This window comes from Macaca nemestrina, chromosome 8 (genome assembly GCF_043159975.1).
Source record: "Macaca nemestrina isolate mMacNem1 chromosome 8, mMacNem.hap1, whole genome shotgun sequence".
NCBI classification, from domain to species: domain Eukaryota; kingdom Metazoa; phylum Chordata; class Mammalia; order Primates; family Cercopithecidae; genus Macaca; species Macaca nemestrina.
The window spans coordinates 11,855,235-11,873,519 of NC_092132.1; the positions used below are offsets into that span (position 1 = coordinate 11,855,235).

The 18,285-nt window shown below is 46.7% G+C and overlaps 1 long non-coding RNA gene across 2 annotated transcripts in view; it reads left to right on the top strand.

Annotated features, from left to right (window-relative positions):
• Positions 1 to 300: 300 nt before the first annotated feature.
• Positions 301 to 18,285, top strand: part of LOC139355746 (uncharacterized) — a 77,814-nt gene continuing 59,829 nt past the window's right edge. For both annotated transcript variants that reach the window (XR_011606723.1, XR_011606722.1), the window contains exon 1: positions 301 to 430. This is a non-coding gene — a long non-coding RNA (uncharacterized lncRNA). The remainder of the gene's footprint in view (positions 431 to 18,285) is intronic.

An 18,285-nucleotide genomic window follows, 5' to 3' on the forward strand; every position in this document is an offset into this window, starting at 1 on the left:
ATTTCCTCCAGGAAGTCTTCCTTGATTTCCTCATAGGAGCACAGAGACCTTCTAAAGGATCCCAAGTTTTCTTATCACATGGTTGGAGTATCTCTGTATTCATCCATCTCTAACCTTAGCCTGGGGCCCCTGAAGACCCGAATCCAGTTTGTATTCCATACGATGTCCTCAGAACTTGGCACATGCTTGGACCAGAAGGGACACTTGAGCAACAGGAGTTGTAAATATCCAGTGAGCACTTGCTCCACCAAGCACTGAGCTGGGTGCTTCCAGGAACCACCTCTAGTCTCCATAGCAACTAAGAGCATTGTTCGCCTCATCCTACAGTGAGGCCATGATGGAGCAAGGCTACAGGTGCCAGGGTTCCGGCACTGCACATGGAGAAGGAAGTGTGCCGAGATATCCCCAGACCCTCCCCATCTCAGTCCAGGTCAGACTCCATCATTGCTTAGTTGCTTAAGCCACAGGGACTTGCCTTGAGTCCACCTTCTTTCCCCAACTCCCAACCTTCAATCCATCCCTATAATCTATGAGATCATCCTCCACAAGAGGTCATGTGGTTTTCTCTCACTGTTCCAGCCCATTGCAATCTTCTGTCTTACCTGTCCTGTGCCGGTGCATGAGGTTCTTGGTACCTTGCCTTAGTGCATAGTAGGCTCTCGGTGGATATCTGTTCCTTCCCTTTGATGATGGAAATAGGAACTCAGAGGGTTGCTGTGAGGATGAAGTGAAGAATGGCTGGTGCTAGGTTCATAGCGAGCATTGAATGTGGTGGTGGTGGAGGTGGCAGTGGCAGCAGTGATATTATTCATGAGACGAAAAATGAAAACAAGACTCAGAAGGCTCAATAACTACCCAAATTCACAGAGCCAGTGTGTGGCAGGGCTGTGAGCAAGACCACGTCTGCTGGATCTCAAAGCTCAGGTGTCTTCCAGCGGAATAGAGGAACTCTGGCAGAAGCAGAGGATGGAGGTATAGCTGGCATCTTCTCTTTGTCTCTGGAGCCCACATGTGACCAGACTTGGCAATCCAGGATAGTGGGATGCCACGGAGGATGGCAAGCATTTCATTCCCCCAACAGAAGAGGCAGAGGAGGAAATAGGCTGCATGATTCCTGAGCTGGGCCTGGTCGGGGGGTAGGGCGAGGGCAGCAGTATTCGGGTGATCTCAACTCCGGCCTGTGTGAATGGGCTGGATGGACAAGAGCCCATTGGCTTGAGGACAGTGGACAGGAGGCTGGAGAGCTGTCAGCTAAGAATGGGACTTGCCTCTGGCAACCACCAATTACCTCCCTGCACATGAGTGCCTCAGTCTTGGCTGCAACATTTGCAGGAGATAACCGTTGGTTTGGCCCTTACCTGAGGATTCAGATGCCCCACAAGAACGTGGGGATAGCTACCACAGCTATTCATTCCACCCAAGTTCATTGGTCTCAGCACTGTGACAGCTGTTGGTGGTTCTTACTACCCTGATAAAATGCTTGCATTCTCCCAATGGAGGTGGCCAAACCAGCCACCAGAAGACAGTGTGACAAGTGACCAAGGAAGAGTACAGAGCCTGAGCTTGCCTAGAGAAGTCATGGAGGACTTCCAGGAGGAAGAGGCCATTAGGCTGAGACATGAGGGATAAGAGTTAGCCAAGCACAGAATAGGGAAGAGAGTGTGCTAGGCAGAGGGAAGAGCACTGTGAAGTCCCAGCGCCGAGAGTAGGGCACAATCACAAGGCAGATGATGTTCATTCCAGTTCACACTCTCCAGACAGTTCGACTCGTATTGGGATTAAGGGAGGAGGCGTGCATCTCCCTAAATGGCCTGTAGATCCCACAGAACCAGGACCACCCTGGATCCCCAGAGGTGAGGAGAGAGCCTGGTTCAGGCGCATAATGTGTGTGAGGAATGGAACTGGTTTGGACTGAATGAATTTGTAATAGAAAGGCCTGACCAGGTGCGATCTCTCACGCCTGTAATCCCAGCACTTTGGGAGGCTGAGACAAGTGGATCATTTGAGGTCAGGAGATCGAGATCAGCCTGGCCAACATGGTGAAACCCCATCTCTACTAAAAATACAAAAATTAGCTGGGCATGGTGGCACACGCCTGGAATCCCAGCGACTTGGGAGGCTGAGGCAGGAAAACCACTTGAAATCAGGAGGCGGAGGTTTTGGTGAGCTGAGATCATCCCATTGCACTCCCGTCTGGGTGACAGAGTGAGACCCTGTCTCAAAAAAAAAAAAAAAAAAAAAAGGAAGGAAGGAAGGAAGGAGAAAGCAAGAAAGCAAGCAAGCAAGCAAGCAAGCAAGCAAGCAAGCAAGAAAGAAAGAAAGAAAGAAAGAGGAAGGAAGGAGAGAGAGAGAAAGGGGAAGGGGAGGGAATGGAATGGAATGGAAAGGAAAGGAAAGGAAAGAAGGAAAGGAAAGAGAGAAGAGAGAAGAGAAGAGGAGAGAAAAGGAGAGGAGGGGAGGAGAGGGGAGAGGAGGGGATGGGAGGGGAAGGGAGGGAAAGGCTGGAGGGAGGGAGAGTTAAGAGTTACGAAGGAACCAGTAGGTGGTTCCTTCTTCCCCCCTCCTTATATATGCAAGTGTATTTTAACAGAGTTGCAATAATAGAGGGTAATCAGTTTTTTGGGTTTTATTTATTGGCTTGTTATTCTATAACCATTACTCTCCCCACTGAAACATTTCCCAATCCCCACTTCAACAGCAGTGAGCACTTTTATCTAGGAGATACACCTTATTGAACATCCACTGTGCACTAAATGTGGTGTTATGGAACACAGAGAGAGGCCCTTGGTCCTGGCAGTCAGGGAGCGGGGGTGTTGGTGGGTGCTTAGTGGGAGAACAATATCATTAAATGAACAAGCCTGATAGGAAGGGGCAGGATGCCTCAGGGATCCAGAAGACACTTCTCGCTGCTAGAGGAAGCCAGGGCTGAGGGAAGGAGACAGAAGGGCTGGGCGAGATGGGAAGACAGCAGTAGTTAGCCAAGTGAAGAGGCCAGAGAAGGATGTCCAGGCAGGCAGAAAAACACATGCAAAGCCCTTCTGCTCCTTCATTTCCTCATCTTCAAAGTAGAAATGACTGTACCTCCAGAATAAATTATAAAATGTATGTAAGTGTTTTGGGAGGCTGAAGCAGGAGGATCACTTGATCCCGGGAGGCTGGGGCTGCAGTGAGCCGTGATCATGCCACTGCGCTCCAGCCTGGGTGACAAAGTGAGATGCTGTCTCAAAAAAAAAAGAAAAAGAAATAGAAAGAAAGTCAGAAAGACAAGAAAGAAAGAGAGAGAGAGAGGGAAGGAGGGAGGGAAGAAGGGAAGGAGGGAGGGAGGGAGGGAGGGAAGGCAAGGGCACGTAAAGCTCTTAGCACAGTTGCTAGGACATAGCTAGTGTCCTAAATAAATAAATGATAAACAGCAAGTAAGGCAATGCAAAAGCTACTACTACACAACTTTTAAAAAAATTATTTCTAACTACTATTATAAATAATTTTTAAAAAGACAACCTGCAGAATGGGATAAAGTATTTGCAGATCATATACTTAATAAGGGCCCAATATCCCGAATACATAAAGAACTCTTGCAGCTCAACAACAAGAAGAAAATTCAAAATGGGCAAAAGGTGTGAATAGACATTTCACCAAAAAAGATATATAAGTGGATGATAAGCAATTGAAAAGAGGTCCAACATTATTAATCATTAGGAAAATAAAAATCAAAACTACACTGAGGTAACGCTTCCCACCTACTAAAATAGCTATAGTGAAAAAGACGGAAACTAACAAATGTTGGTGAGGATGTGGAGAAATTGGAGTCTTGGTGCATTGCTGGTGGTAATTTAAAATGGTGCAGCTTCTGTTTGGCTGTTAAACACAGAGTTACCCATATGACCCAGCAATTCTATTCCTAGGCATATACCCCAAATAATAGGAAACAGGTACTTAAATAAACACGTACTCTTTTCACAATAGCCAAAATGTGGCAACAATCAAAATGGCCAATAGAAAAATGGACAAACAAATTATGGCATATACAGTCATCACCCAGTTTCTGTGAGGAAGTGCTTCTAGGATACCAAAATCCATAAAAACAAAATCCATGGATACTCAAATTAGTAAATTCTCGAGTCCCTGATATAAACAGCTGTAGTATTTGCATATATTGTAACCTAGGCACATCCTCTTGTATACTTTAAATCATCTCTATGTTACTTATAATACCTAATACAGTGTAAATATTATTTAAATAGCTGCTATACTATATTGTTTAGGGCATAATGACAAGGAAATACGTCTGTACATATTTAGCACAGATGCAAATTTTTCAAATATTTTCAATGGGTGGTTGGTTGAATCCATAGATACAGGATCTACAAATACTTAGGACTGACTGTACCATAAGACGGAATATTATTCAGCCATAAACAGGAATGAAGTACTGGTGCACGCTGCAGTGTGGAGGAGCCTCAAGAACATTATGCAGAGTGTAAGAAGCCGGGTAGGAAAAGTCACATGTCATATGATTCCATTTATATGAAAAATCCATAAATCTATAGCGACAAAAAGCAGACCAGCGGTTGCCAGGGTTGGGGGAGCAAAGGGTGTGGGGAGAATGAGGAGTGACTGCTTAGTGGGGACAGGGTTATACTTCGGGTGGATGAAGATATTTTGGAGCTAGATAGAAGTGGTGATTATACGTTGTGAATGTACTAAATGCCACTAAGTACTGCACTTCCAAATGGCTAATGGTATGTTATACACATTTCACCTCAACTTAAAAAACAACTAAAAATAATAAACAGAAATTTATATTTATTATATTAAATATGAATCTATATTATTATAATATTCATATTATATTATGAATATGAATATATTAAAATTTTATACATTTTCTGATTTGATAACGAGCCCTATGAGACAGGCAGAGGATGTGTTAATAATCCCTTTTCATGGATATCAAAACCTTGGCCCAGGGTGGTTAAAAGACGTGCTCAGAATCTCACAGGGCATTAGTAACAATAGAAAGCTTAGATAAACCTAGCCCCCTTACTGCTTTTGGGGAGAATGCAGGGGCCAAGCATCTCCATTGCTGGGCCTCAGGTCCAGAGGTTGGGGAGATAGGAGCCTGTTGCAGGCTGAGTTTCAGGGCAGCTGTCCAGGCCTGTGCTCGATGGGTGGGAATTCTTCTAAGGGATACAGGTTACACATTCCCAGCAGCAGGCCTTTAGAATAGAAAGGATCAGAGGAAAATAAGGAGGAAGGGTCAGAAGAGGAACAGTGAAGGAGAAAAGCTGAGCCCTTCCATTGTCCATTGGCAGAGGTTCCATTTGAGTTTCTAAGGAAATCGGAGCCCACAGAATTGTTCCACAAATAGAGCTTTGATTGTATTGCACGTCCTGGAAATCAGGCTTCCTGTTACATAAATGTGGCTTCCCTTTACCCGCTGAACTTTCCGAAGTAAGGTGGAAAATGCAGAGTGCACAGCCACTCTGGGCCATGATTGCGTGGACAGTGGGAGTCTCGTTGCCCTGGCTCACGTAGACACACTGAGGGTGGGAGTGTTGGACAAAGCAGGGCTGATCAGGTTATCCCTCTGGCTGAATTCTTCCCAGAGTTCCCAACCCCCTGCAAAATCAAGTCCAAGCTGTAGTGAAAAGGCCCTAACTTCTCCCCCAGGGCCCTGTCCCCCAGCCCTGCTGAGCTAGTTGCTGTGGCTGCCAGCGATTGTCTCCATTTCTGCTACTGGACTAGTTCGTCCAGGATGGGAGCAGGCTTCCGGTCTATTGGAAAATCATCCCCTGCCCGTTCCAGCCTTGGCTGGATCACCAGTCACCTCTTTCTATCCCTGATCAGGCTTCCAGAGCTGCCAGGACCACTATTGCTCTCATTTCATCAGAACTGTTTCTCTGTTTCTGTCTACCTCCTGTGATGGGGAGCTTTTAGTTAGAGATGTGTGAGTTTTCTTTGTGTTCTCAGTGTCTGACATAGTGCCTGGCATCTGGTAGGAGCTCAGTAAGGGTTGGTTGAATTGAAAAGGGCATCGCTTTTTTAAAGTTGGATGGATAGGTAGATGGATAAATGGAAGGATTGGAGCTGAGTGCAGACAAAAGCGGACTGGGGTCAAGCTCAGAGACCCCTTCCCACATTGATCCCAACTCACCTGGAAGCCATAGGACCACCCTGTTTCTCCTCAGACCCCAGGTTTCCCATCTATAAGATATGGGGTTTGGGCAGCATGGTCCCCCAAAGCCTTTCCTGTTCTGATCCTCTATAAGATTTGGAGCCCATGTTCCTCTGTGGGATGGAGGGGACCCTACCAAGGCCAAAGGCTCCAGTCAGGGAATTTTGGACAGTTGCCTCCCATGGACAGGTCCACCTGGGGTAGGGAGGAGGATCAACCTAGATCCCTGGGGTTCTTTGCTTCAGACTTGAATTCTGACTTTCCCTTATACTTTAGTGTCCACCATCGTATGTGCTTTCTTTGACTCTTGCAGAGAGCCAGGGAGCAGGGGCCACCGGCTCCACATTTAGGGATGTGCAGTTACTTACCCAAGGGCTCCCAACAAAATAACACTGCTGTCCTTCGTTGGACTTTGAAGGTATCTGTTGAAATGCAAAACTGATGTAGGAGAAGGAGCTCAGTAAGTCCGCATGCCCAGGACCCCTTTGTTTAAATTACCTAGCATGCTCTCCTGAGCCCCAGCAGGGCACGGAGGGTTGAGAATAGAGTTCACATACGTTTTGAAGGGGTCAGGCTGGGCTGGGAAGCTCCAGAATGCAGTGTCCTGCCAGTTTGGGTGCTATCTGAGGGCAAGGGGTCCAAGGAGTGGCAAAGTGAAGGATGAGGGTGGACAAGGGCATGGGGCAGTAGGAGGAAAACAGGGTTGGTACCCAGGGGTAAAGAAAAGCATCAGGAGAGTCATTCCTTCCAGCCTCCTCCCTCCTGCCCTTCCTACCACTGCACAAGCAACTTCTCACCTTTGAATTCTTTCCTGCTACTGCAGATAAGCCTAGTGAGATCCACAATATTTGCCTCTTGCTAACCTCTCCCAGCTCCGTGGCTCACATCGCCAGCTTTTCTCATCTTACCCCTGTTGTGCCCCACAGCTCACCATTCTCTCTACTTGTGTGCCTGCCGTGCCGCGTGCCTTTGTCCCGACTATTCCCTGCCTCTAATGCCCTTCCCCACACTCTCTACAAGATCAACTCCTCCTTGTTGAAATATAATAGAAATGCCAGTTCGCCCCTCAGTCACAGCTGGTTCCTTCTATCCTCTGTCCACCTTGAGACTAATGACAGTGCCCAAGTTAGAACTCAGTATAAGACACTAAAGTAGTGTGGTACCTGCCACCTCTTATCTCCCCATGACACAACACACGAGGACTTTTAGCTTTGTGTCCCCATGCTTAACACATTATCCTGCACTTAGATTATTCTGTAATATGCGTAACAGCCAATATGTGTCAGGTGCAGACTAGGCACTGGGCCAGGACTTCATATGGAAGAATTTATTGAACCTTCACATCTATGAGCAGGGCTATGGCTAGCCCCAGACATTCAGAGGCACCCTTGAATGGTGAGCAACCTACGTGACTGTCCTTGGCAGGCCTACCTGTCATATAGACATAATCATCATTATTGTCATTGACGCTATAGTTGGCATCACCAGTTGCACTGTAAAAAATGAGGAATAAGACACCCAGAAAGGGCCAGGTGAGGTGACTCATGCCTGTAATCCTAGCACTTTGGAAGGCCTAGGCAGGCAGATCACTTGAGGTCAGGAGTTCGAGGCCAGCCTGGCCAACATGGTGAAGCCCCGTCTCTACCAAAAATACAAAAATTATCCAGATGTTTTGGCGTACACCTGTAATCCCAGCTACTCTGGAAGCTGAGACAAGAGAATTGCTTGAACCCAGGAGGCAGAGGTTGCAGTGAACCAACATCGCGCCACTGAACTCTAGCCTGGGGGACAAAGCGATAATCCATCTCAAAGAAAAAAAAAAAAAAAAAGAGGCTCAGAAAGCTTTAGGATCTTTTCCAGAGTCACAGAGCTAGTAAATAACCAGCAAAAGGGAAAAATGCCCAAACTCCTTCCTTCCTCCTGCCCTCACCACCTCCCTCAGTGTCACAGAGCCCTGCTCTGTGATGACAGTGTAGTAGTAGTAGTAAATGATAGATCCAGATTTGACCTGGACATCTGACTCTAGAGTTCAAGCTCTTAACTATTTTACTATAGTTTGCCATTTTCTACCGTGCTTGGCTGCCAACGTGTATGATTTGAATGTTGGAAAGAAAGAGCCAATGAATGTAATACCTTTAACAAGGGAGAGCGTTAGACGGCATTTCAGGTACAGCATCAGCCAAAGCACATGGGCACCGTGGATCAGGGCAGTGTCATTTGTAGACCCAGCAGCCTATGATGAATGGATGCTTTCCACGGTTCTCTGACTTCTGACCTTCCCTGGCCTGCCCACCAGGCTGAAGCACCCCCTGCTGGTGCAGCAAAGACCTGACCCCACCATATACATTTTATGTGAGATTTGGGGCAAATTTCTTTTATTTTTTATTTTTTATTTTTTGAGACGGAGTTTCACTCTTGTCTCCCAGGTTGGAGTGCAATGGCGTGATCTCGGCTCACTGCAACCCCTGCCTCCTGGATTCAAGTGATTCTCCTGCTTCAGCTTCCCGAGTAGCTGGGATTACAGGGGCCTGCCACCACGCCCAGCTAATTTTTATATTTTTAGTAGAGACAGGGTTTCACCATGTTGGCAAGGTTGGTCTCAAACTCCTGACCTGGCCTCCCAAAGTGCTAGAATTACAGGCATGAGCCACTGCTTCCGGCCTTGGGGCACATTTCTTAGTTTATCTGAGACTCAACATCCTTACCTGTAAAATATGGAAAAAAAAAAAAATAGTGCCTTCCTCATTTGGTTAAGGTTTGAGAGAAGTAATAGAGTTTGCTTAATATGGAGCCACAAATATTGGGAGAGCTCAATAAACAACTATAGAAATCTGATATCACATTTTTGGTAAATATAGTGACACTTACAGGATGGACACTGTGCCCTGGTCCTGCTCTGCCTGGGTCCCAGAGGTCTGACTTCTGCAAACTACATTTCCCAAGCTCCCTGTCAATGGCTTGTGGCTGGGTTCAACCAATAGGAGACACTGACAGGGTGGTGAGGGCAGGAGGAAGGAAAGAGTTTGGACATTTTCCCCTCCTGCTGGTCTTCAGGCAGCATCTCTGCAGTGGCTGCACCTCCTCCCTGGTCCCAGCCTCTGCCAGGCAGCCCCTGCCAGGGTTCTAGCTCCACTAACCCTGGGATGCTAACACCCCATCCTCCAGCCCCAGCAAAGGAAGCTTCCTGCTGTTCTAACCTCTCAGTTGTCTCAATGTCCTCCTTGTGAGTAGGGTTACCAAAATTAGCAAATAAAAACATGGGAAGTCCAGTTAAATTTGCATTTCAGATAAACAACAAACCCATTTCCAAATATTACATGGGACATACAATTTCATGTAAAAAAAAAAATCATTGTTTATCTGAAATGCAAATGTAACTGGCAATTCTGTATTTTATCTGGCAACCCTACATAAAAGGCTTCTCAGTTCTTCCAATACCATTGAACCTAATTCTCTGGATTAAATTTCCTCCATTAAACTTTCAGTAGAAGCTCTTTGATTGCTGGATCCCACTTGGTACAGATGTTGAGTTCAATGTGAGCCAATGCATATTTCTGGAATCCTGACATTATTCCCTATTCCAGCCTTCTACTCACCTTCCCACTCCCCATGAGTTCAAAGAAGAATATGGAATTTAAAACCAACATTCATTAAGCATCTTATGTGCCAAGTACTAAAAAACTTGGCAGAGATAAAACACTTTGCTATCTTAATTGCTGGCATCAGAGCACCTCTGAGCTTTGTTTAAGAAAATACCTTCACAAGTCACTTGGGGTAGAATGTGAGACCCTGAGGGCAGGGACTGAGACAAAGAAAGGACCCACTGCACAGCTCTGCTGAGGAAAATAAAGGGAATTTCTTCTTTGCCTCTGAGAGAGCAGAGAAGAGATGTTCCTGTTGCTATATTGCTGTAGAGCAAAGGCCCTAGAACTTAGTGACATAAAACAACGATTTTATTGTGCTCACGAATTCTGTGGGTCAAGAACCGGGACAGTGCATGGCAGAGGTGGCTCACCTCTGCTCCAGGATGTCTGGGACCTCAACTGGGAAGACTCAACCAATTGGGGTGACTCAACAACAGGCAGCTCGGGCCATCAAAAGGCACTTTCAGTTTTTACAGATGGGACTTCAGTCAGGGCTGGTGACTAGAGCATCCATCACAACCTCTCCATGTGATCAGGACTTCCTCACAGGACTGTGGCTCAGGGGAGTGGAACCTCTCACCTGTCAACTCAGGTTTCCAAAAGCAGCGTCCAGTGGAGGAGGCAGAAGCTGCTTTGCAGGGAACATAATTACTCTCTCCATGCCCTGCTTGGGTGGAGCCATCTCAGGCTGAATAGCCCAGGGACGGGGCAGAAACTGCCACTCTGGTTGGGAACAGGGCAGGGTTATATGGTAGAAGAGCATGTGAGATAGGATATATGGTTGCAACCTTTGCTGAGTCAAAAAGCATAATCTGGGATAGAGGAGAGGCAGAAAAAGAAGAGGAGAACCAAAAAACTAGCATACCATTAGAACAAAATGTGGAAGGAATGACAGTGAAAACGGCCTGGGCGAGATAAGAGGTGGCCCTAGACATTTAAGAATGGGTCATTGCTGAGCATCGTTGTTCATGCCTAGGACCCCAACACTTTGGGAGGCTGAGACAGGAGGATTGCTTAAGCCCAGGAGTTTGAGACCAGCCTGGGGAAAGTGGTGAGACTCTATCTCCAAAAGGAAAAAAAAAAATTAGCCAGGTGTGGTGGTGCACACCTGAGGTCCCAGCTACTCAGGAGGCTGAAATGGGAGAATTGCTTGAGCCCAGGAGGTTGAGGCCGCAGTGAGTGGTGATGGTATCACTGCACTCCAGCCTGGGTAATAGAGTGAGACCCTGTCTCAGTAAATAAATACATAAACAAATTTCAAGAAATAGGTTGTTGCAGGTGTAGACATAGCTATGGAGTGAAGGCTCTCCTCTGCCTTCCACCTTTAGCCAAGGATCCTGCACACACACAAAGGCCTTGGGCTGCTGTGACAGTGTGTGCGTGTGTGTGTGTGTGTGTGTGTGTGTGTCACAGAAAGGGATGGCACCTCATGCCTGACTTATCATAATGTAAATAAAGATGGAGTAATGACACTGAAAATTAATGAATTTGACAAGAAGAAAAGCAAAGTGCCAGAACCCTGAGCCCTTGAACCCAAGTCCTTAGAAATGAGCAGACACTTGGGGTGGGCTTTGGATCTCCATAGAATATAGAAAGAGAAGTCAAGCCTGTTTTGTTTATTCATTCATTCAAGAAGCTTTGGTTGTGCACCAGAGACTGTGTTAGTTGCTGAGGCAACAATCGGGGCAAAAATAGCCAGGGACTGGCTTCATGGAGGTTCTGCTCTAGCAGGAAAAGACAGGCAATAAACAAGTAAGAAAATATAATACAAATGAAAATGTCAGGTTGGCTGACACCCGCAACATCTCAGTGGCTTAATACAATGAAAATGTATTTTTTTCCTCAGACAGAAACTCAATATGGGGGTTTATTAGGAGGTCTTGCTTGATGTGGGGGTACAGGCTCCACTATCTCATGACTCCACCATTGGCTAAGGACATTTTGTCCTCACTGAATTCTCTGTGCCTGCCCCTTACAGACAGGAGTAGGGAGAGCACAGAGGACAATGTGGAAGATTTTTTCAAACCAGGACTCAAAACAGACCACACTACTCTCACCCACATACCATTGACTGGGGCATCTTCATAAAGGCACCCACACCTCACTGCAAACAAGGCTTGAAATGTGGTCCAGTAGGGTGCCCAGGAGGAGGAGGAGGAGGAGGAGGAGGAGGAGGAGGAATGAGACAAATGCTATCAAGGAAATAAAGGCGGTATCAAGACTGGGAGTACTAATTCATATTGGGATAACTAATTCATATTGAGTGGCCAGGTCAAGACTGTTTGAGGACGTGGGATTTGGGCTGAGATCTGAAGAGGAATTAGACAGCTATTCAAATTTCTGGGGAAGAGTGTTCTAGAATCAATGGAAAACAAGGACAAACCTCAGCAGTGGGACTTTGCTATGGTTTAAATGTGTCCCTCAGGAGCTCCTACGTTGGGAACATGATGCCACTGTGACAGTGTTAGCCCTCATGAATAGATTAATGTTGCTATCATGGAAGTAAGTGTAAAAGTTTGGCCCCTGTTTTTCTCTGTCTTGCCTCCTATCTCCCTTCTGCCTTCTGCCTTCTGCCTTCTACTTTGGAATAACCCTCACCAGATCCCAGAGCAATGCCCTTGGACTTCCCAGCCTCCAGAACTGTAAGAAATAAACCTCTTTTCCTTATAAATTATCCAGTCCGTGGTATTCTTTTATAGCAACAGAAACTTGAGTAAGACAATCATAGTTTGGTGTGTTCAGGGAACAAGAAATAGGTCAGTGTGACTGGTGTCTGGTAAGCCAAAGAGAGGATGATTTGGGGTGAGATCAGAGAGGCAGGCAGTGGTCAGATCATGCAGGTTCCCACAGGCTCCAGGAGGGGCATTTAGGTCTTAATTTTAAGTGCTATGGGAAGCCACTGCAGGATTTAAAGCAAGGGAGTACTAGTATCTGAGCTGTGTTTTTCAAATATCCTGATTCCAAGGGCCAAGGAAACCTTCACAGGTATCTGAGTTATATGGCCACCATTTCAATCCATCCTCACAACAGCTTAAAAGGAGATAATACTGGGCTTTTTCATGACTATGAAGACATGGAGGGTTAGAAGGAGACTATAATCACACATGACCTTGGCACAGCCAAGTCTGATTTCAGATCCAAGCCCAAGAGAGGAAATGTGGTTGAGAACAGAAACCAAAGCTCCATCAGGATCCAAGGGTGGAGAAATGCCCACAGGGGTATTGCTGAAGACCCAAAGGCTGGCAGCATGAGAACCTCCCCACCTGGAGGCCCAAAGGTGCACCCTGCCTTCCTGAGGGAGGGGTCTCCAGTGCCTACTCCCTGAGCCATGGGAAGAGAGCCCCAAGTAAGAAGTCTGGGGTGCCTGTGCTTTTAGGTCATTGGGAAGCTGGGTGACCTTTGGGACAAAGGGTCTGTCCATGATCACTGCAGAGAGAGCTCCAGCCACTGTGATTTGCTAAATAATGGCCCCCATGTCCTAATCTCCAGAACCTGGGAATAGGTTACCCTACATAGCAAAAGGGGTTTTGCAGATGTGATTAAATTAAGGATCTCAAGGTGGAGATGCTACCCTCGATTACCTGAGTGGGCCCAATGTCATCACAAGGGTCCTTATCAGAGGGAGGCAGATAAGGAGATGTAATGATGGAGTGATGTGGGGCCCGAGTCAAAGAATGATGGCAGCCCCCAGAAGCTGGAAGGAGCAAGGAAATGGATTCCCCTCTGGCGCCTCCAGAACAAATGCAGTCCTGCCTCAATTTAAGCCCATGGAGATGCATTTTCGGTTTCTGACCTCTAGAACTTTACAATAACAAATTCTTGTTGTTTTAAGCCACCGAGTTTGCGGTTATTTGCAACAATCCCCATAGCAAACTCACACACCCACCAACCAAGACAGTGACTGGGGGAAAATCCAGAGCTTTTTTTAGTTGCTGTTTGTTTCCCCTGGCAGTCATTCTTCTTCCCCTGTCTCTGTTTCTCCACAAAAATTATTCATGGAAATTTTGAAGCCAAGAACACTAGTGGGCTTATCTTGGGGGTGCCAAAGAATGTCACCAGTGCCCCTGACTTTGATCCAGCCTGAGGACCAAAGCAGTGGTGGTAGCTGAAACCCTGAGTCCAGTGGGAGAGAAGAGAGTCAAGCCCTCTAGATGTCCCTGAGGAAGGCAGGAGGAAAGCGCATTTCCCCATTTCCCCTCAGTAAGCCACATGGGGTCAGAGGAAGCAGTACTCAGGGACAGCTTTCCTAAAATCCTCCAGCAATGGGGCCTTTAAGAGGCTCTGGGAGTTGGCACCAACGTCAAGGGCTCCTTTCCACTGCCAGGTTTTCAGATTCCTGATGAGTGAGGCCTAGCAAACAAGCCCAGCCTTTGATGCTTGGCCACCTTGGCAGAGGGGTTGTTTTGGCCCCTCCATGGCTGCTGGGCAGCTGGTAAGCCTGGAAGGCAGGGCCTTGGTTAATCAGCAAGGCTCTTGTTTGTCTGGCTTGGCCTTTTGGTGACTTACCACCCTTTGGCCTATATATGAGAGTTTGCAATATCAGCATTTAGTGCAATGTAATGAGTAACCAGGGTCTGGAGGCTTCTATACCTGCCTTTTATAAACACAGCTGATTAACCTTAATCTCCCTGGGGACTTGGAGCTCAGGGTTGGGGATGGGGGTGCAGGGGTAAATTCGACACGATTGAGGACTTGTAGTTTCCTCTGGGGACAGGGTCCTGAGCCCTGAGCCAGCTAGCCTTGGATTCAAGTCCCAGCTTTCCTTATCTGCTGTGGGGTGGAAATGTCAACCAGCCTCTTAGCGCCTCCACTTCCATCTCTGCAAGAGACGTGCCTTTGTCCACTCAGTGAATACTTATTAACCATAAACTCTACAACCTGTGTTAAGGGATATATGATATAATGGAGCAAATTACATGAGAGATTTTCTCTTTTTTTTTTTAGCACTAGTTAAGTATTCAATAATTGAAAATCTTCCTCTGAGTCTGTGGGTGTAGATGAAGGTGGTGAGAGTTTTCTCCCAAGGGCTCCCAGAGACACAGGGCCTCTAACAGAGAAGTGTAGAGTGGCTGGGGGCATGCTGAAGGTGAGAGTAGTAGTGCATTCCCAGTGAGATCAGGTTGGGCTTTGCGTCCCGATCAGCATGTGGCATGAGGCAAGGTGCTCAGGCTCAGGCATCCCTGATGTACATCCTCCAGCAAGTGACCCAGTGTCTCCGAGCCTCAATGTTCTCATCTCTAAAAAGAGGGTGATTAGTTATGCCTCCCAGTGTTACCAGAAAGGGGTCCAGATCCAGACCCCAAGAGAAGGTTCTTGGATCTCACTCAAGACAGAATTCAGGGCAAGTCTGACGAGGAAAGTGAAAGCGGTGGTTCACATCTGTAATCCCAGCACTTTGCGAGGCCAAGGTGGACGGATCACCTGAGGTCAGGAGTTTGAGGCCAGCCTGGCCAACACAGTGAGACCCCATCTCTACTAAAAATACAAAAATTGGTGGTGTGAGCCTGTAGTCCCAGCTACTCCAGAGGCTGAGGCAGGAGAATCGCTTGAACCTGGGAGGCAGAGGTTGCAGTGAGTGGAGATGGCACCACTGCACTTTAGCTTGGGGAACAGAGTGAAACTGCACCTCAGAAAAAAGAAAAAGGAATAAGGAAGCATTGCTCAATAGTCAGAGCAGCCCTGAGGGCTGCTGTTGCCCATATTTATGGGTTTTTTTGATTATATATATAGGGTAACTTCTTGATGTTGCCATGGCATTTGTAAACTGTCATGGAACTGGTGGGAATGTAGCAGTGAGGATAAGCAGAGGTCATTCTCATTGCCTTCTTGGTTTTGATGGGATTTAGCTGGTTACTTTGCTGTAGTCTGTTTTATCAGCAAGGTCTTTAAGACCTGTATCTTGTGCCTACCTCCTATCTCACTCACCCTGTGATTTAGAATGCCTTAACTGTCTGGGAATGTAGCCAAGGAGGTCTCAGCCTCATTTTACCCAGCCCCTATTCAAGATGGAGTTGCTCTGTTTCAAATGCCTCTGACACCAAGATTGTTAGGAAGATTTGGTGAGATGACTTGCAGAGAGCTGTGTCCAGGGTGACTGGCACCTCCTAAGGGTTTAGTGAGAAGTTAGCCCGCTTTTCTTCTCTCCAGCTTCATTGCCTTTGCCCATGCTCTCAGAGCACCCCCCAACAAAGGAAAGCTTTATTTTGTATGGCAGGGAGCTCCCCATAAGCAGAAGCATCTCAGCAGAAATTGGACTTCTGCATGTGGAGCATTAATGGTACCAGAAAAGGGGTCCCAATCTGGACGCAAAGAGAGGGTTTTTGGATCTTGTGCAAGGAAGAATTCAGGGCAAGTCCATGGAGTAAAGTGAAAGCAAGTTTATTAAGAAAGTAAGGAATAAAGAATGGCTACTCCATAGGCAAAGCAGCAGCTTGAGCTGCTGGCCTAAGGATACTTATTGTTACTTCTTGATTATATGCTAAACAAGGGGTGGGTTATTCATGAGTTTTCTGGGAAAGAGGTGGGAAACTCCTGGAATTGAGGGCTCCTCCTCGTTTTTTAGACCACATATGGTAATTTCCTGATGTTGCATGGCATTTGTAAACTGTCATGGCACTGGTGGGAGTGTCTTTTAGCATGCTAATGCATTATAATTAGTGTATAGTGAGCACTGAGGATGACCAGAGGTCACTCTTTTTGCCATCTTGGTTTTGGCAGGTTTTGGCCAGCTCCTTTACTGCAAGTTGTTTTATTAGCAAGGTCATTATGACCTGTTTCTTGTGCTAACCTCCAATCTCATCCTGTGACTTAGAATACCTAACTTACTGGGAATGCAGCCCAGTAGGTCTCAGCCTTATTTTACCCAGCCCCTATTCAAGATGGAGTCACTCTGTTCAAATGCCTCTGACGTTAAGAAAAATTGACAAAGATGGCCACCCTCAGTGGCCCGAGGTCCAACTGAGCCACAGGGAGCTACCAGGATACTCCAGGACAGCTGACCACTGGGGAGCCAGGAGCCATGAGGGCAAGAGAGCAGTGGAGCTGATGGGTCATGAGGACTCACAGCTTATTCTTCAAGTCCAGAGAGTTTGAAAACATCAAGGATACTTCATAGAGTATCCACTCATATAATTGGAACATGTTAAAGCTTGGAAGAAGGCTCAGACAGGAATGGGTCTAAACCCTCATCCTACAGACTAGGAAACTGAGCCCTCAGGGGATGAGGACTTGCCCAAGGTATTAACCAGGAATCTGAGCAGTTCTTCATAACCAGAGCCAACCTGCAACCTCAACCATGCCAGTTTTAACCTAACAGTCTTCCCCCCAGTGTCTTCAGGCTCCCCAAACACCCCTGATGGAGAGAAGGCCCCATAGTCCATGCTGGGCACTGGCAGCCAGAATTATTCCAGAGCCCATATGTGGGAATGTGAAGAAACCTTGACTTAACCACCAAGGCCAAGGGCAGGAAAAGACATCGACACCTCCAGGAATCTATGGCAGAACCACTGTGGGGGTGTCCACAGGGGGTGATTGTGAGGATATGAAGTAGGAGGGTACTGTGCCAGAAAGTGACAAATCATTTGAGCTGAGATAGTAGTAAGATTTGGTCCAAAGAACAAAGCAAGGGAAATGTTAAGTACCATGTATTGAGTTCTTAAGCACTTTCCATATAGTGGACGTTGTGCTATATCCTTTAAATATATGGTGTCACTTAATCCTTAAATATCTCTTCCTTAAAGAGGCCAACTATTTCAAATAGTTATTCCTATTACTTTTTGTATTAGTTCATTTTCATACAGCTATAAGGACATATCTGAGACTGGGGACTTTACAAAGAAAAAGAGGTTTAATGGACTCACAGTTCCACATGGCTGGGGAGGCCTCACATTCATGGCAGAAGGCAAAGGAGGAGCAAAGGCATGTCTTACATGGCAGCAGGCAAGATGGCATGTGCAGGGGAACTGCTATTTATTCACTTATTTATTTATTCAGACAGGGTCTCACTCTGTTGCCCAGGCTGGAGTGCAGTGGCATGATCTCGGCTCACTGCAACATCTGCCTCCCAGGTTCGTTATTCTCCCACCTCAGCCTCCCAAGTAGCTGGGAGTATAAGCATGTACCACCATGCCTGGCTAATTTTTGTATTTTTAGTAGAGACCATGTTTCGTCATATTGGCCAGGATGGTCTCAAACTCCTGACCTCAAGCAATCCACCTGCCTCAGCCTCCCAAAACGCTGGGATTACAGGTATGACCACTGCACCCAGCTGGAACTTCCCTTTATAAAACCGTAAGATCTCCTGAGACATATTCACTATCACAAGAACAGCATGGGAACAACCTGCCCCCATGATTCAGTTACCTCCCACCAGGTCCCTCCCTTGATATGTAGGATTATGGGAGCTACGGTTCAAGATGAGATTTGGGTGGGGACACAGCCAAACCATATGGCTCTTCATCTCAGCTC